At 40.9% G+C, this 20,818-nt stretch overlaps 1 protein-coding gene across 2 annotated transcripts in view; it reads right to left on the reverse strand.

Annotated features, from left to right (window-relative positions):
- Nucleotides 1–12,064, reverse strand: part of LOC6726535 (runt-related transcription factor 3) — a 33,007-nt gene extending 20,943 nt beyond the window's left edge. For both annotated transcript variants that reach the window (XM_039296939.2, XM_039296937.2), the window contains exon 1: nucleotides 11,228–12,064. The gene's annotated coding sequence lies outside the window, so the exon portion shown is untranslated. The remainder of the gene's footprint in view (nucleotides 1–11,227) is intronic.
- Between the last annotated feature and the right edge of the window lie 8,754 nt (nucleotides 12,065–20,818).

Below are 20,818 nucleotides of genomic sequence, written 5' to 3' on the forward strand. Positions count from 1 at the left end.
GCACAGGGGAACTCACTCAACCACACACATACTCATGCAAACACACACATACACACAGCGCACTTACACACATGCAGGCGGCAAGGGTTGAACTCCGAGTGGAGCTCCGTTCTCTCGCAAACCGTTCTTTCCCCACTTGAACGCCCCCTCTGCAGCGACCCCGCCCCCAATAAAATGCAGGCCATTGCAGTCTCAACATTTGGATACACTTGTATGCGTGTGTGTGTGTGAGTGAGTGAGTGGTCAGTTGTTGTTATTATTGGATGGGGGATGGTCTACCGATTCGGTATTCTTTCGACGCTGTTGCCAGTTTCTAGTTCTATTCATGTTCATGGTATTAAACGTATAATAAATTGATTTGGCTATTTATAGGATTTATTATTATTATTATTATTAGACACCTATTTTCGAAAATTCCATATTTGAAAAACACATTTGTCATCGAAACGATCGAAGACCAGGACGAACCGAAGTCTTCCCTTGGATTCTAACTGCACCACTATCTAATCGTCTTAGGTTTAGATGCTCCACTAAAAACAGGTAATCAATCCTAAGTATTTACATACCTGCAAACCAGGACTTTTCCCAGTAATTATTCTTTTAATTATTATTTAATAATTATTCCCATCGATACCAAACTTCGCCAAGTTTGCAGTGGAATTGAAAGATATCTTGCGCGCGACGGAGAATACCTCACTTCAGCTTAGTTTACCTTGTAACGAATTCTATTCAAGTGAACATTTCATTTTGTAACCACAAACTTAGAAAAACCTTTTAAAACATTATACTTTGATGTGCAAAGAGAACAATATAAATAACACATCAACAAAATATCCAAATTAATCAGAAGCCAATTGAGATTTTTAAGGGATTTCTCCATGGCTGCGCACATTTTGTTCCCTTGTTGCACATTTTTGCGGCCCTGATTTTATTATGCCTGCGTTGTATTATACGCACCTTTGGACACTGGGTGGCACAAGCCCGCCCATACACATTTTGCGGTGACTGTGTGTGAGGGACATTTGTGTGCAATTTTTAGTTAAATTATTTTTACACCCCGAATGGCAGACCAGAAACCAGAACACACAAAAAAATCTGGAAAACCTGAACGCAAAATTCGATGCCATGTTGAAATTGTAGAGCCCGTGGGAGGCGTTCTGTTTGCATATATATGGATATATATATATGTATGGATTTTTATACGTGTGCTGCATTTTGGGGATGCAACACCCGCATTTGACCCCACATTCCCCACTTACCCCTCTGGCTCCATCCGCCCATTTTCCACACACACAAAGTGGCAAGTGCAGATTTGAAGTTATTACGAAAAACTAACCAACATTTTGTGGGTTTGAAGTTGTGTGGAATAATATTGGTAGACCCAAAAAGCCTTTGCTATGATTGTTGTTGTAAATATTTTTATTGCCCAGTACACGGCATACATTTTCACACATGTATCAGATGATGGAGTTGCAGCTGCAATGGCAATTGATGTATTGAGTTTTGTTGCAGGGAAAAACTACCATTTGACAGGAAATAATTAACTGGCACACAGTGGCAGGAACTGTATTTCAAAATGACACATGTAGAATGGATCTTGGAGGTGATTTTGGAAATTGCATTGTTCGAAGCAAGAGGGAACGCTAGAATCTATTGTCTCGACTATCAGATACCCAATACTCGCACGCAAACAGCGCGGAAGTGCACACGTGCTCCACCTATCGGCGGGTAAATATCTGCTCATAATTCTGCAATGAATAGTCCGATTTGAACTATTTGTGTGCTGTAGATCGATATCGATGAGCAAAGCTGAATTTCAAATCAGAATCATGACATCTTTAAGCACGAATGTTTTTGAAAATTCACAGGCAGATAAATATATTTTAATTTAGCATAAATAAATATATTTTAAGAAATCTTTCGGCTTAAGTTAATGCCAAAATTTCCAAGATCTCGAAGTTCATAAGAAAGGACACACGCATGGAAAATCGAATGTGGCTAGAACATATCGACTAGTTATTCTGATCACCAATATATTGTAGTTTTGGATACGCTTTATTATACGTCAATAAATACTATTTACCAAGGACAGAACACACATTTATTTTATTTACAAGCAACAAATAAATATAATAAATAAATAAAGTTTTTAAAAGCAAACGTAGGTAAGGAGTGGAACAATAAGAAGCCCCTTCACTTATTATTATTATTATTATTAATAGTATTATTACTACAATTTTACCACATACCACATAAACATTTGGGAAGAATACAAATTTCGAACAAAGGCAACATAACTTTGGTTAATATTTTTTATTTTATAATTTCCTGCGAGCATTATAAGGTTGCATGGAGTTAACTCTTCAGAATTATTACCATCGAAATTCGCAACCAATCAACAGCTCTTTCGGCCAAAACCGAAAAAAAAACAAAGGAAACTCTGGCTTAAACAACTCGGTATAATTTGTAGACCCAAACCGGGGAAAATGGCGAAAAAGAAGGTGAAAAACCGCCAAACACACACGCAAACAAAAACAAGGTCCAAACAAATGCAACAACAATTGCCGCTGTTGCATTGTGGGTAGGAAAAATTACGAAACCAAAAATCAGCAACCGAATATGTGGTTGCCACCAACAAAAGGCCCAAAACAGAGAAAACATATACCCCCAGGGGGTGGGGGGTTGTGGTGGTGGGGCGGGGTTCATGACGGACGGGATGAGACGGTGGGGCAGGTGAGTTGTTTGGTGGTCAATTTTTTTCCCCACTGTCTGTCTGTCTGTCTGTCAAAGAAGCGAATGCAACAATGCAACAATTGCGGGGGCAAGGGGTCGCTTTTAAGACCCCTCACCACCAATTTGTTGCTGCAATAATAAACATGAGAGAACACGCGTGTTCCGCGGGTATTTTCTCCTTTTTTCGGGATTTTTCCAACGTTCTTTTTATATTTATTTTTTACACACATATATTTCCCTTTTATCATGCCTTTTTGGGCAACGACCAGAGGTTGGCTGTCTGACAGCTGTACAAACGCAGACCGACAAACAAGGGTTAAGGGGCAGGGTCTGGTGTGGGGTTAAGTGGCGGTGGGGTGGGGGGCTTCGCTTTTCAGGACGCGTTTGGTCAGTTGGCTGGTTTCCGTTGCACACGCGGCGTATGCGTAATATGCGCACATGCAAAAAAGCAGGCAAAGGAAAATCAATAAAAAAGAAAATCGAGTGGAGAAGCGGAAAAGCAAACCAACTGCAAGGTCCATCTTGTGGACTCCCACCCCACGACTCATCCCAAGATCCACCCTCCCTTCGTCCCGCCGCTTTTCCCATTTGCAAGCCATTGCAGTCAAACTTGTTGACAATCACGTGCAAGGCTTTTCCACTCCTGCACTTTGCTCCTTTTTGGGGTTTTGCATTTTGAGGCCAACATTGAGGCCACGAACTGCGGATGGGTGCCACCTCATCGCCTGGTTTCCGTGCACACACATCCCCTCGATTTCCCCCTGACCATTGCGATTTTCATTTTCATTTTTTCGGGCCTTGTTTGTTCGCCTGGCATGTAAATTTATGACGCTGCACTGTGGTCCAGAATTCGATTTTTTTGGCATAAAGTCTAAAAATTGAGCTACAGACTTGAAACTTTGTACATTTTGTTGTTAAATCACAAATAGTTTGCACAGAAAATTTGAAGTCTGTGCGACCACGCCCTCTCTTGCCTCCCATATTAACTACTGGTATGACTCAGGAGTCAACGAAATATCATTTTTTTTTTTTTTTTTATTAAAATAAATTTAAAATTGTTGTTTTAAAAATAATCGCCCTCTTCTTTTTCTAGTTCTACATTTTAAATTCCCGAATCTGAACTCGAATCAGAATCAGATTGTGAATCCAATATTTTGTCTCATGGATCAGGTTTAAAATTAGACTGTATTTCCAAAAGACTTATTACTGCCTTTGGAAGTGGTTTTTCCTATTTTTTCTCTCTTTCTTTTAAACAAATTGTTGATAATAGTGGGTCCGAGGAATCAATCGCTCTGTGGAAAATATCACTCATCCTATTGATCCGACTATTTTTCCTTGCATGTGATAGTCGGTCCCTTTTGTAAAGTTTATTCCAGGCTTCACTCGCATTTTCAGTTTCCTTTTTAATCTTCTCCTGCATTTTGGTAAGATAAGTTTCGGCGTCCCATTTGCTTTGGTGTCTTGGAGTTTTCAAAATCTCTAACAAGAATTGTTATCTTTGACGCCATCCACTTGGTATGTTTGGAAATAAATCGGTCTAGTTGTCTGTTTCACTCGGGCAGTTTTTTTTTAATAAATAATTCAAAATTTACTATTTTTTGTCAATATCTTCTGTCTGTTTCGATTCCTGATTATTGTTGTTGATTGCGGAATAAACGTTATCTGAAACATAACTTATTTGCCTATTGTTACGCCTCCAAATGTACAGGAGGTCGCTATGTCTGAACTCGAAATTGCCTATATAAAATCAAATTTTTAAGAAAACGAGCAAAAATGGGCAAAAGATATTACTTTACCGTGAAAGACAATAGTTAAAGGTACAAACTGACGTTTTTAACTTTTGTCAGAAATTGTCAGAAAATTAGTTATACTCCACGAAACACAGGGGACACGTTAGAATTTTCTGTAAAAATACACATAAATTGGATGTCACACAACATAAAAACAGTACAACTTCACATATATTACCTACATACGTTAAAAACATCATACCTTGGCATTTATTTTCCATATTTTACTATAATTTATGGATGCGTATTAACGATCATACCACATGCAAAAGTAAGCAAGTAATTTTTCGGAAATTGCATTCTCTCAATCGGCTTTTTAACACTTCAACTTTAAAAGCTTATAAAACGATTTAGTGAAGCTTTCGGTCAATTTTGTTTTTGGTTTTTATTTATATGATCAATTTTCTATTAGAAAATAATTGCTAGAGGACGATATATTGACATAAAAATTTAGACTTTATGCCAAAAAAAACGAATTCTGGACCATAGTGCGCTGGTTAAGTAGTTGTATAATAAACTGATACCCTAGACATTGCCAAGGATCAGCAGTTGGACCAGGATCGATTGCTTGATAAGATACTTAAATTCGTGTTCAACATCCCACCAAGGAAAGTGAGTTGACTAAGACCAATCTTAAGAAGATTACTGGATTCGACAAATAATATAACTACAATAAGTTAGTGCAAATATGTGTTAAAATGGCAATTTTGCATTTAGTATTGGGATCGCGGAATTTACTAAACTCTCGAAATGGGAAAATCTTAAGCTAAAGCTAAGGATAAAGCTAAGTATATTCACTACCGAATATTGAATGATTATCCTTTTGCAAATTAACTAAATATTTCCTAGCAGTATTAATAAGCACTTCAATCCAAGCGGCTTCTTCATTCTTAATCTCCTTGCAGGGCATCCAAGAGTCGACGCTATTTTGGCAAGGATCTTCCCTTACTTTTGGCCACGTTGAACTCGTTGGTTTATAGGCTTAACGAGAGGGGGGGTGGTGAGAAGGGGCTGAGGTGTGTTGAGGTGCTTTCTCTGGTTACGCATTCTGGCCAGTTTGCCGATTTTTCAACAGCTTGTTAACATTTTGTCGCCCGTCAATGGGAAAAGCGCAGGACACACACGCACTCGCTGGGAAAAGGAGTGTTACATATCTTGACAGGGAAATTCAGGTGGGGGAAAGTGCGGAGAAGTGGGGAAGAGTGGGCCGGTGGTGGGGTGGCGAAGAAAACGCGTTAATGAAGTGTTGCTTGAGAGCTCATTATGCATTTTGCTCACGTTTTTAATTTTTAATTGCATTGCAGGCTGGCCGAGCGCGAGTGTGTCCTGGTTTTCGTCCTTTCATTAAACGGCACCGCACGACGGCAAACGATTAAAATGACCGCCGAGCAGCAAATCGAATTAATTTTTGTAACGTGCAAATGGCCGGACAGCAAAAGTTTCCCGCACAAGGGAAAATCGCCGGAAAAGTTGCACGGAGCAGGGGTGAGCTGGCGAAATCGGTCCGGTGGGCCGTGCATTAAATCCTTGCTGCCACACGACACATTTAAGTTGCTGATTAAGCCTATATACTCCGCACATTATGTACTCAAGCACATAAAGATGTAATGAGTCGGGGCGACGCTGCACCTGGCCCTTGGCCACAGAAACCAGCAGCAAAAATGTTCTGGCTCCGCGCCTGAATGGCTTTAATTGAAAAATTTAAAACACGATGCACCGTGGAAGCGAAGTCCCAAGGATCGCCATAAAATCCTTCGAGAGCAGAGTCGGGAATGCTTTAGGATCTTATTCCACAGCTTATTAGAAATGTATTTGGTCTTCATAACATAAATAAGATAAAGTTATATTTATATTTTATACCAAATATGTAAGTTACTGGCTTCAATTGCCTGAATGATAGAAGCTAAACTTTGGGACTGTCAATACAGAAGAGTTTGCTATAATACATTCAAATTAAGGTAGCGACTATAAGTGCAGGTAATTCGTTCCCTTTGCGAGTGGGGAAAAAATCAATTTTAAATACATTCGGCAGCAAAATAAAGACTTAACAAGAAAAGCCAGATCAGCAGCAACATCATCAGCAACTCGACAAACACGACGGCAGCATCAACAACACGGCAGCAACATCATGAGGTCGACTCATATTTTTTAATGAATATTGAGGATTAAAGGAATTTCTGCTGGATTTTCATTGAATTATGCATTTATTCCTCTTTTTTCCCCCTTTTTCTCGCTTTTTTGCTGGCCCAATCACGACCTCAGCAATGCCCAAACCATCGGCTCTTCCTGGTTGCGGTTGTTGCTGCTGGGGAGCAGGACCGACCAGGAACATATATCCCATATATTTCTTTGTCGCACGCGATGATTTATTAAGTCATTAGCACTTGTGCGGCCGATGTTGCTGTTGCTGCCGATGCTGCTGATGCTGCCACGCCACCTCCCCCACCCCCACACCGCCCACATCCAGGATGCAGGATTCAGGATGCAGGATGCGGATAAGCCCGCACAAACACACAGGCACACACCCACACATACACAGACACACAGCCAACCGCCCCCTCATCATACAACTTGTAATTCTTATTAATTGTGTGCGCTGTTGCCGCTCATATACAAATACACAAATATACATATGCCCGCACATACTTATATATTTTTCAGGAGCCCCCTTGCAATGGCGGCCAGGACATTAATGCATTCGATCCAGGATCCAGGACATAGCATTAACTCTTTCAGCTTGCGCATGTTTAAATAGAACATCACAGATTGCAGGTCGTCGGCGTGAAAGTTTAATGCGAAGGGTATCGGCGGTGGGAGTTCGCGATATATGCTATATGCTATATATATAAATATATGTGTGATTTAATGGCGGTATTTGGGGAATTAGAAATATCTCGTATACAAATATGCATATTACTGAGTTTCATTGGATACAAGTGCCAAACGAGACTTGCAATATTCAGATATTACTGGCAGCATTGAAAGACATGATGATTCAAACACGAATTTCTTTAATACACTCACTCTAACATTAAGTCAAGTTCTTAAACAAAAGCCAGACATTTGAAAGAACTCCTCATTACTTTCCTTACACAATTATCCTTACACCTTAGCATTTTTGCAATAAATGCAGCACATTAATTTGCTCATCAAATCTATGTTTTGGTATAAGTTAATAGATACCAGTCAAATGGAACCGATTTGATCCACGGCTGCAATTTACGCTTTTGCGTGACAACATGGCGTATACGCAACGCACTGCTTTCGCTGCACTGCACTTCATAAAATGCCAACGGAAGTGAATCAAATAAGAAAAGGCGCCTTCTCGCCGACGAAGTCCTTTATGCGAGGCGATGCAACACGACCGCAGATCGAACGGCTTTAAGCCAATTTGGGTGAGGTGCCCAAGAATTGGCCAGAACGGCAGTCTTCGATGGATTCCTTGACCTCGCAGGACGACTGCGACGAAGGATGGGCCGTCGGGAGATGTCAGAAATGCGTGTGAAAAATAAACGAGATTTTCGCGACGCGCTTTTGATATTTTTGCCTGACAGAAGCCAAATGAGAAAATGCGATTTTCCGCATTGCCCCGGCCAATGACATGGACATGGACATGGACGCGGACGTGGACATGGCGGCGTGGATGCAGAGGGGGCCGGGCGGGGACAGGATGCTGTCCAACAACACGGCCTACCAACTTAATGTGCCGGCACTTCCTGGCACACAAACACACACAGGACAGGCTGGCGAAACTGGCTGGGGAAAACGCAGCGAGACAGACGGTCGGGAAATCGGACAGACGCACAATAATTTTTACAATTTGCAGCAATGCGTTTTTAATTTAAATCGATAAAAGTTGCACTTGCACAAAACAACAAAAAACGCGGCGTCCAGACGAAGGACAACAACAGCACAATGCACAATATAATTGCAAGCAACCCTCATAAATATATGTATAAATATCTCGGCGATCCTACAAATTCCACACCCTCGCGCTGATTTCACCGTTTTTAAAATGGTCGGCACTTTTTAATTAAGACACAAAACAGCGAATAGCAAAGGGAAAATGAAAAACATATGTAAAAACGTTCGGGGGATTTTAAAAAATGCAATTTTATATATATTTCCTCACTCTCTTGCTCAAAACTATATGTATTTTTTTCGAGAAGTTAGATAGTTTACATTTTCACTCCACTTCATATAATAATGTCAAATAAATATAGTTACACACATTTTATATTAAAAATGATTGAAATTGGTTGTGGCTGATCTATTTGTAGAAAAGGTATAGAATAAACAAGTTTTTTAGTCTTTTTAATTTATTTTCGCACACGAATACTAAGAGGGATTTGTTGTCTATGGGAATTTAATTTACTATTTCCAAAAAGTTGCTTATTATTTCTCAAATTACCGAAATTCCCTTAGGCGCGCTTGCTGAATCGTTTTCCATCAGCAAACCGCGAGGAATGTTCAATTTAGTCTCCCAGTTTGTCAAACTGTCAATAATTCCAGCAAATTAAAATAAATCATTAACTTTAGCAAAAACTGGCGACTCTCAAATTGGCCAATCAGCGGATGGAAAAAACCTAAACATTTTGCAATAAATATAAATTAAATTAAACATTATAAAATGAAACGTTCAACTGTCGCATTGCATTAGCAGCGCCCAAAAAATAAACAAAATGCAAACAGCAAAAATATGAATGGGGCAAAAAATAATTCCATTGCCTACATTTCAGCGCCGGCTGCTGGAATTATTGTTGCCATTGTTGTTTGTTTTGTTTGTGATTTGACTGCCAGGCCGCACACACACACATGTGTGTGTGTGTGTTTACATGCACACACTCGCACATCTGTCCTATCTGTCTGCGTGTGTTTATTTCATTTTATTATTTTTTCTCTTTTGCGGTCAACGAGTTGGTTGACCACTTTCAAATACCTCCCACGCCCCTTCCCTCAACGCACCGCCCCCTCGGTGGGTGGGTCTTACGCCCGCCGCCCATCGTCCCATGGCCCTTGAGCCAGCTGCCTGCCACGCCCACACCGCCCACATTCCAGAGCAGTCCGAGTCCGAATCTCCGTTGATTATGCACAATATTCACTTATATTCATACATTCGCATGTGAATAGGAATCTGTTTACGGTGGTTTGCTGGTATTCACTTTTTATGCCTGTTTTGATTCACATTTAGGACTGATATAGGCTTTTCTTTCGTGGTGTTTTAAAAAGATACAAACTAGTTACCCAATTATTTGAACACACTTTGATTTCCAAGTAAGTAAGTATGTTAACAGTAATATTTTTGATTAACCCATTGAAATCGCATTTAAATGTCATTTTTACCCCTTAACGTTTTTCTTGGAATCCTTTTCTTGGGATCCTTTTTCCTATAATATCCTACGTCCAGCAGCTGATATCTATATTTACATTTGTTTCTTGTTGAAAACTACACCTTTCCGTAGAATGCATTTCATGCAATTTTAATTTGCTGCAAGAAATTGTGGGAAACTCAGAGGAATTTTGCCAAGATATTTGACAAACTAGCTGTGACGAATTTCCCAGTGTATTTCAAGTTCTCCCCGCCCTCGATTTCGATTTTTGTTTACGTGTAAGCCCTGTGTTGGTAGTTTTTCATGGGCTTCCCCACTGTTAAGTTGATTTAAAGCGTTTAACACTCGCTGGAGCCCGGTTTGCGCTTTTTTTGCCCCGATTTTCCTTTTTCATTTTTTTGCTAGTTGTTGGCCCGTTGGTTAACCGTTGAATTATCAATTTCGCGGTAGAACTTGTGGTACATAAGTGCGGTTGGCCAATGAGTTTTCCAAGGTATCATATTTTACGCACTCACGAATATGCACGCAATTATTGCTGTCTTTGTTTGCACTTGCACAATGACATTTGTCCAGCTCAAAATTAAAACGTTAAATTTTAATTAATTACATTAAGTAAAATCGCCTCACTGCCCGTTGCATTTTTGACACGTCAAGTGGGTCATTAAATGCTTTTTGCATTGATTTCCTTTTCGGGCTTTGTTTGGATTTAAGAGGAATTAAACATGGTTGGCAATTGCATTTGATTACCACTCGTATATACTTTTAAAGTTCGATTTGATACATAAAGTATCAAGCTCTATCTGCAACAAATCGCGATTACAAATCTGTTATTCATAAAAAGATGGCAATTTCATAGCTACATTCTTTGTATGAATTTTCTTATAATTAATGCGGATTTTTATTTCCAATGCATCTAATAATAATTTTTTAAATTGCTTCAATGTGTCAAACATGTGTTATACTTATCATTGATAATGCCAGAATAAAAAATATGCTTTTAATAAAGTGGTTACTTTGATTCACAATGGAATTTCAACCGAATTCCTTCAGTTGAACGATCAAAGTTTGAAAAAGAGTTTTTTTAGTGAAGCAACTCAGAGTTTTCCAATTGCCTTTAATACTAGATACTCAAATATATTTGATTAGGAATAAGATACGAAATGTAGGTATTTATCCCACTCAATGCTAATATTAATGGCTATTTTGCCAACATCATGAATGAAGAACCCCAAAAAGCTGATCCTTTTTTAAGCACTTTCCCCTTGCTGTTTCATATATCCCAAAAGTGTGCCATTTAACACATAAGTCAGTTGGTACTGACATTAAGTTTAAGATAGTTCTCGTATCTAGTATCTTTTTTACAACTCAACTTACCTTCTGTGCTGCTAAATGCACCAAGTGCACTTGCTCGACCGATGATGTCCCAAATATACTCGAACTTGTGCACTTAATACCTCAATTTTTGTATTGCTCTCTTTTAGATCTCTTCACTGTTTTCAAACTTTCGATCTTTTATTGCCCGACAGAGGCACACTCAAAAAAACAGATAACTTGAACAGATGCTGGCGCCAACATTGTACCAACGATCTTTGTGTTTGAGAAACTGGGTTTTGAGATCTCGACCTGGAGCTCTCTTAGGCGAGATCTTTGCCACACGATCTGGGTCTGCTGACTTGTTGTAGTAGACAGTTAATCTCAACTTTGTTTGCCGATTAATGATGATTCCCGGAGTCAAGCACGGTTTCTGGCCACTTTATTGGCCACGCAACGTAACGACGTAACGGATCGAATCGAATCGAATCGAATCGAATGGAAGCGAATCGCTACGGATCGGTTCACAACGGATGCACAGCCGGCGCGTTAGTGGTCAGAATGCAGAGTGACACATTCGGGGGCACCTGACCAGCTCCAGAGTTGCCTGCGCCGCGATGTTGCTGCCGGGATGCAATTCGTTTGTGGCACGAACTCGAACGAGTGTTGGATTGCGGCCCGAGAGCCTTTGAGCGCACCCGATTTGCAGTTTGCACTTGCCGAGCGAACCGAGGGGTCTTACGAGTCCGTCTCGGAATCGGAACTGAAAGGTCGGCGGCGAGTGTTACGGCTCGGATGTTGCTGCTGCTGTTGCTGCTGCTGCTGCTGCTGCTGCTGCCGCTGCTGCTGAACCGGTTAACGGCACAATTGCAAATGATAACAACGCACACGAATTTTCGAAATTTTCACACAAAAAACTTTTCAAATTTCAAACGAGTGGGCATACATATGAGCCGATGCGAGTCGAGACGAGACGAGACGAAACGCCGCCGCTCTCCAAAAAACACACATGTGTGTGCGGCCTGGCCTTAAATAACTCAAACGGAAATTGAGTTTCGGCTCAAAAGCGGCGACGCCGCCGCAGCAGCAGCAGCAGCAGCAACAATTAAAAGCGAAGAAGAGCTCAGAGTCTGTGGAAATGGATATGGAAATGGTAGCTAGGAACTGGGTACTGCGAGCTGGGAGGCAGGAAGTGGGAATGGGGAAATTACCGTAGGTCCCCCCGGGGGCGCCACAAGTTTAGCACAAAATGACCCACCCTCGTGGGCCCATAACCCCGAATGGTCAGTCAGTCGCCGGGACTTTTCACTCGTTTGAAAATCAGGTTTTATTTCTACACAAAATACATAAATTTAGCATCATTATCTGAACGGGTTTTCAACCCTTTTGGGGGTCTCTTTTCCTCCTGTACATGTACGTCTACATCTACGTACACATGAGCGAAATGCTCATTATCATAAACAACAACAAGTTGGTGGGGGTGGTGGATTTTTGAGCAGGAAAATGCAACATTTTACATAATATACACTAGATTTATACATATGCCGTACATATAATATATGGTTAGAGCTCGCTCACAATTATATGTACGGCTCGACTTGGGGGAAAATCCGTCGAGTGGCAAAGAGAGATGGCTGCAGCGAGCGAGGGAGACAGCAAAGTAGCCAGTTGAGTAGTTTTCACTCGTTCATATACATATATAATGAATTTTAAACTATTTTCCTCGGCGGTGGAACTATCGTTAGTTTGTTGCTGACTTCGAATCGGATTCGCTCTGCCGTAGCCAAGTCGCCTTCTTCTTGCCACTGCTTCTTCTTCTCCGGTTGGCAAACAAAAGTTTTTCCAAGGGGGCACGCATTAGTGTCTAACTGTAAATTAGTGTGGGTTTCCAGCGGGACTGTACTTGGCACAAACTTCCACTTCGAATTGATTGTTTTTTATACACTTTTTTACACACATTACAAATAAGACAACGCACAGTGGTACCAGGTGTAGCAAATTGTTTTTTAACTTGAAACTAACCATATCCTAATTAAATCTATCTCTTTCACTAAGAGATGTGCCTTACGATTGTCTTACAAAATCTCTCTATAAATGTTTCAATATAATTGCACAAATATTTATGGAACCTCATTTTGTTAATTTTGTTTCTAAAATGTTGTAGTAATTTGTCCAAAAGCACAGTTACATGCCCAAATCTTTTGTTAATTATAATGGAAAGTGGTTATCCCGCCTTACGACTTAGACATACAATTTGTAACCGCTTTCGCTGGCATTTGGCCCACTGTGCAGCTTGTGAGTGCTCGCATGTGCAGTTTTTGTGTCGCTTTCTCCTCGCCAGGACATCATCGGCATTATCCTTACAACGGCCATCTGAGCGACCTTTTGCAACTTGTCTGCATGGGGCGTGGCAAGTGGGCGTTGGGCAGTGGGTGGCGACGGGCGGCATCTGGGGGCGGGGCATTTGACGGACATTTCTAATTTGCAAATGTGTGCAATGCCAGGCAAACAAAACAAACTCGATGGCGATGGCGATGGCAACTGTGTTAATGATTAGAAAAACCTTTGGCCCGGGCTACCCCCTTTGCACTCGCAATCCCCGATTTCCCCCTTTTTCTCCTTTCTGCACATCACCCGCCCACCCACATCGTATCTACTTCCTGGCAATTAATGTGTGCAACATACGCGTTTTAATTTAACGCAACGCAACGCAAACGCGACTTTCCCCAACCATTTTTCCATCCCCTCCACACTGGCTTTCCTCCTTCAGTTGGAAAACTTTTGCTGCTTTTTTGCCGTAATTTTAAATGGTTTTCCACGCACACACATGCGGGGTGGAGAAGAAGCACTGGGTGTGGGTGGGGCGAAAGGACGTCCCGTTTTGAAAACTAAACCAACCAGTTTGGCAAGTTCCAAAAGGATTCACTTTGGGCCAGGAGTCGGCGAGGAAAAGAGGAGTGAGTCCTCGTGCGTGCGCGAATATGCGTGGCAAGGATTGGCCTGGGATGAGGATGGAATGGCGATGGTGATGAGTTGTCCTCCAGCGCGTACACTGCCAGAAAAGTCACATGATTTCAATTATCCGCGATGGAAGAGCGGGCATTGCACATTAACACTACTTGAAAGTAAAATTTTACAAGACATCAAAAATGATTTTTAATACGAACCTGAAAGTTAAGGAAGGGCATACAATTATGGAGACTGATGAAGTGGAAGTTTGTAGTTTGTAGATGTTACACCATGTCTCAGAACGCAACAAAGTAAAACAATACTAAAATTAACAGGGCGAATTCCTTATATTGATTCTAAAGATCAAGGACATTTAATTGATATTCTCCTGCTGAATACTACCCGGACTAAATACTACAAGGAATACTATCAATGGTTATGCCAAAAGGAGTTTAAGTTATGAGTCAGATGTGTGAAGCAAACACAATTTTGTGCAGTGACTTGGCACACACATCGCACGGAGTTCAATAGCGCACTCAACCTGCGATGGTTAATGATGGACCCGGAACCGAGTCCGGGTTACGGACTACAGACTACAGACTACGGGCTACGGTTTACGGGCAAGGAGTTATGGGTCCGGATTCCCCGTCCTGGGGCCGCTTATGCAAATGGCAATGCAGCGCGCGGATTTGCATGAACATTTTGCTAAACAAAAGTAAACCAATGCACACGCAATCCGAGCGGAGAGGCGGCCAAACGAGCGGCCATTTTGCATGGAATAAGCCGGAGGATCGGAGGACTCCGGTCCGATTTTCCGGACTCGAGCCAGGTACACTTTTCCGGATGTGTGCGGTGCTCATCCCCGTTGCCAAGTGCGTAATAGTGCGGCTGCAGGGAGATCCTGATTAAGCAACCACGCATAAACATCTATTTCCAGATAAAGAAAAATCCGTAAGTTACTTAAGGAGTGTGAAAACCACTGCAGAATGAATAGGAACTTTCTGGAAAACGAGGAATTACATCGAAAATACTAACCTCAAATATTTGCAGCATTAGAAACTGTTATTTGATTATTTCACTTTTAAGATCGTGTGTGTCTGCAGCTAAATATCGTAGGATTAAGCTAAGAATAAGAGATGCATGATGTTATATATTGTTGGGATTAATTTTATGTAATATGACTTATATTTATATGGTTATAAAAATGTGCATTTCGAATCTATGCAGTCAATATAAAACCCTGTATAAATTTAAATTATTAGATCTTGTATCTCCAACACCATTTCTACTAAAATTATATGTTTATTATAATTTTTTGATCCATGATTTAATCATACACATGTTTATTATTTTACTGCAGCAAGCATTTGAGTATTTTTCGGATGAAAACCCCCAAATGGAAATCAAATGCCTACTGATGCTGCTCTTCATCTGCTTACCGCAGGACTCTAATCCTAGACGCATTTGCATCTCTTAACTCCCCTCGACCCCTCGGCACTCCTTTGACCCCCATCTGCTTTATTTTCCTGATGGACCTCCCACGCGCTTCACTTTTGCGGCTTGTTTACATTTTGTGTGCCACGTGCCACGACAGAAAGCAATAAAAACAAGAAGAAAAGAATCACAGCCTGCCTCCAGCGCCTCACCGCTTAACCCCCCAACACCCCTGTCCCTTAACCCATGAAACACTCGCGCACAGGGGAAAAGAGCCTTGCCCAATTGCAGATTCAGTGGCAAAACGAAAGAAAAATTGTTGCACTCAATTTGCAGTTGCAACAGGGTTGTCAGGTTGCATCAATTAATACTTCATTTTACTTTTTATTAAAAATCTAATTCTAAAGTACTCGGTGAACACACAAAAATGCAAGAGTTATAAGACAATTTTTACAGAACATACATAACGAAGTCAAAACTTACACTAAAACATTCAGTTATTATTATCTCTAATTGCAGTTTCTATAAAGAACACCATTCAAAACATAACTAATTTCACACACTTAAATCCAAGTTTTTAAATACCAATTTGAAGTTATTTGCACGCAAATCATTTTAAAGTAGCTTACTCATAAAGTATCATAAATAATGAAGTTCGATTGGAAAGTTATTCTACATTGCAATATTTTTGAATGCATTTTAACGCGATTCAAGTAATTGAAAGAGCCTGGCAACTCTGAGCTATATGTTTTTGCCGAGTCAAAAGCGAATCGTGCTCCGAGCTCTTAGTTCACTCAGTCGCAGTTTTCACTCGAAGCGGGTCGCCGAGCCCCTTTCCCCAACAGTTTTCCCTTTTTTCACCGGCACCCTCCTCTTTTGCCAACCCTCTCCGCGTTTTTCCTGAGCACTCCTCCACGAATTGCATTGGCGGCAGCAGGCGGAGCCGTCGCTTTTCTAGTTTATTTCTGTGCCCGGATTTTCCACTTGTTTTCGTTGTTGTTTCCTTTTTGCGATTTTTCCTCGCTCTTGCCGGCGTGTTTGTGTTTTTGTTGTGAGACGAGAAAAATGCGCTGCCATCGGATCCGCTGATTGGAAGAGGACCGACGACTCGACTCCACTCAATGCTTTAATAGTTTCTAGGGTTGCACAGGCCCACTCTCCTATGCCTTTTTCCTCCTTTTTTTTTTCGAGGGGAGTCCCGCTGATTTGGGGATCGTTTCCCACCTTCTCGATTGCACTCGACCCTCTCATCATGCTGCACTTTGCGGCCGTGCGCCACTGGCTGGTTGCATGGCATATTGTGGGTGACAATTTCGTTTTATTTTGCCACGCTTTGTCCCGGAAAAACTCTATACTCACGGGTTACCTAAAACGACTGTATAGGTTAGCTGTACTCTGGCATGTTTTAAATTACTATTCGCATTCTATTGCCATTACTTATCAATATATAAACGACAGGCAAGTCCCCAAAAGAATTTGGCTTTGTTCTCTGCACGGATCTGTATGGGAAAAATATATAAATATATATATTCATTGTTAAAGCACAGTTTACATATATCTATATATATATAATATAATATTAAGCAAAACGATAAATGTACTTAGCCAATTTACCTATAATTGTTTCACATTTATTATCCGACTGCGATAGCAGGGAAAGTGCATCGCTAGGTCGCCGCCAGATTTTCACGATTTTCCTCCGCCATTTTGGTCTATGCTGAATGCTGCTCCACTAACCTTCTCCCCGGGAAATTTCATTCATCCAATGCATTCGGTTTTTCTAGTTTTTTGCTTTCTTTTTGAATAGGGAACATGCGCAGAATTTTTTAGCCCCTTTAAACAAAATTGCAAAGTGCAGAGGGCATCATTGGGAGCGGGTAACCCTCTGTTCATTTTGCGCCCATTTTCCGCCCGCTTTTCCTGGCGAAAAATGCTAAACGAATGCCAGACAAGGTGACGCTGAGGGGGAAAAGAAAATAAATGCAATGCAATGAAAATTTTCTCCTGGCCTCGGAGTGTATGTGTGTGTGTGTGTGAGTCTGCTTGGGAAAAATAGAAAAACGAAAGTTTTCGTGATTCCCATTTGCTGTTGGCTGCTGCTCTAAGTGGCGCCCCCTGGCGGGTGGTTCGGGTTTCGGGTTGGCGGTGCGGCAGTGGTTCGGTTTCCAGCATGGCTGTGGTTGGCTGTCTCGTACCCCCAAATCCCCACCCCATCCCCACCCCCATCCCCCGGAAAGTGCTCCTCAAGACGTCTCAGATAGACATGGCGAAAACAAAAAAAGGGGCCAACAAAAACACAGATTATGTGCATGCATACGTATATATGTATGGACGGATTGTATATATTTATAGGGGAAATATAGAAAAAGGGGCCTTAGGTGTCGGCTGTGGTGGGCGTGGCAGAGTGCCGGGGTACGCCATCACTATTAGTACGGCATTAATTAGTTATGGCAGACGATTTTGAGGTTGCCGCGCTGCTGAAAGCTTTTTACTGTCGGTGGGGAAAAAAGAAAATCTGGGCAAAAGAAAAGCGTAGAGGTGGAGGAAGGGCAAGGGGTACATGTGTGCTACCTAGAATAAACAAAGGAAATGGAAAACCAAAAGAAAATCTTTTCGCAGCGAAAGTTTTCTGCTCGCAAATTCAACGGAAACGATCATTTACCTAGAATGTATTTGATGTGATGACGTTGAACTTGGAAAAATTTATTTGACTATTTAACTTTAATCGGTCCTTCGATATGTAGATTCTAAATGAATTTCTATGTTATTTCAGCTAATTGGAAAAATAACCATAGAACTCATTAAATGTGTCCTTAAATAGCCGAAGTTTCCAAGTATGCACCACATTTATTTTTGGATATAACATTAAACAAATGCAGTTACACTAAGATAAACAAATGCGGATGGGGAAATAGAAAAGTATAAATTAAAGGGAGTTAAACAAATTCTTATGGGTACATATATTATAGAGTATTATAAATTACAAGATAGTTGCAATATCCTTACTCTTTTCATAATTGCATTGACTATCCACTGCGAAACACGTGGCATTTACTTGCTGCCTTCCACGACTGCCGTCTAATGTTCCAATTTTTCTGTTTTCAAAATATTTTAATTAAATATTTATCTACGCCCTCTTCGCTGTCCTTCTCACACTTGAGTGACTTTCAATTAGTTGCGCCACAACTAAGCAGCATGGCCCCCTCCTAACCCCTTGATTTCTGCACTTTATTTGCTCGTTTATTTATTTAAAAAGCAATAAATTCATGGCAAGTTTTATGCGCAAATATCTGAAAATTAAATGAGCATTTCCGGAGGGTTGGTCAAAAGATCCCCTTATTGTGTTCGAGGAAGGGGTTAAGACCCCGGTGGTCAGTAAAGGAGTTCTCAAAAATGAAGGTCCTTGGCCCTTTTGGCGGGGGGGTTGGAAATGGGGCGGCATTCTCCACTGACCGTTTCGTTCATTATCAACACCCAAAACTAAACAAAATTATTCGCCTTTGCCGGAAGTTGGCAATAAATTAGTTGGGTTCCCTGGCCGCCCCTGCCCATTTCCACCACCCCCACACCCCCACATGTGCGCACACACTCACTTACACGCGATTTTCCACACACACTTTCCCCTCATTTCCCCCATGCAAAGCGCTCTACAACTTGTCCAGACAAGCCGCCATAAAGCATTCATAAATCCCAAAGTAAACTAGAGTGAACCACCCAAAAAACGCACACATATGTATGCAAAGTGTACAGTAGAGGTCACAAAACTAGCATACGAAGTTTCAAATCCAAGGCGATTTTTTTATGTCAGCTAACTAACGTTAACTAACTGATCTCTAAAATAGTAAATTTCCTGGTTTCTGGTTTCTGATCAAGTTTGGCACCCGATTTTTTTCCTTTGAGTTTTCCCAAAGAAAATGGAAATAAAATGCAGACAGACGCCTTTAAAAACAATCTAATTTTCACCAAGTGATTTGGCTATGTTTTTTACTTCTTGTATAGTCTCATGCCGCCTTAAACGTTGTTTCTCCAGGTTGATTTCTATTAATTTGACCGCTGCTGTACGTGCACACAGTGAAAAAGCGACAGACTCTTGTGTAACATGCGGTGGCCTTTATCCATTCATCCGTTCATTCATTTAACCTCCTCCGGTTGACCATACGCCCCCTCCCCCCTCGCAACAGCACTTTTTGTGTGTGAACCACCGTCCACATCCTGCCCCACCCAAATACCACCCCCAACAACCCCACCACTGGAGCCACATAGTTTCACTTTTGTTTTCGTTTCAACTCTTCGGGGCTGCTTTCCATGTGTCTGGACTTCAGTCCACAGCCAGATTCTTCCCTTTGTTTTTCAGGGGCGGGGAGGTCCTTGGTCCTTGGTCCGGCGTCCTTTGTCCACTTCGTTAGTTGTATTAGAGAGTTTGCGTATTTGCGGGTCATTTCGGAGATCCCTCGATTGGGGGTTAAATTAAAAGGGAAGCTGTCCACGGAATGCGGAACGAAGGTGGGCCAAAACATAATGAGTCCGAGGATAAAGGCAACTTAAAACCGGTTAATAGCAGCCAATTGCCATTCTGCTCCGCAGACAGCTAGCATATTTGGCCAGAGCCGGAAGCAATGAGACATGTCCTTGTACTTTAATAATCACTTTGCATAAGCTTACGCCCTATTTGCATTTCTCTGCCAAGTAAATTAAAGGCCTGATCACGTGGCGCCATCTACTTCTGATGTGAGGATCTAAATTTACCATAGAAACAACCAGATCTTGTATCGTATTTGATTAAAATATTAACACAATATTTACATATAAATAAAATAAGCTATATAAGCAAATACAATTTGTATTTATAAAATAATTGTATGTCTTATCAATACTTAATTTTCACTTTTTCTATCCTTATTGTGCATGATCAATTGCCACCCTCTATTTCTTAAGTTAATTTCCAACACGCGGTACATCGCAGCCAAGAAGTATACATTATTTTTTAGTCCACCGTTCCCCTCAAAAGTAGGCCACTCGATTTGAGGCATGATCCTAAGAACCGTTTCCAATTAGAAAAAAATACATATTCCAGATTATTCTAATAAGAATGTTTATAGAATGTAGACAACTATAATCATTTCAGTTGTAAAGGTCTTTCTATCGATTAATGCTTGGTGACAATATGAAATGTTATCTATACATATGAACCTGTTTAAAAATGATTTTCCTATATATCTGATTTATTTGAATTGTATTTAATTAAATGGGGTTTTAAATAATATGTAAATG

This window comes from Drosophila simulans, chromosome X, assembly GCF_016746395.2.
Source record: "Drosophila simulans strain w501 chromosome X, Prin_Dsim_3.1, whole genome shotgun sequence".
Lineage (NCBI taxonomy): Eukaryota > Metazoa > Arthropoda > Insecta > Diptera > Drosophilidae > Drosophila > Drosophila simulans.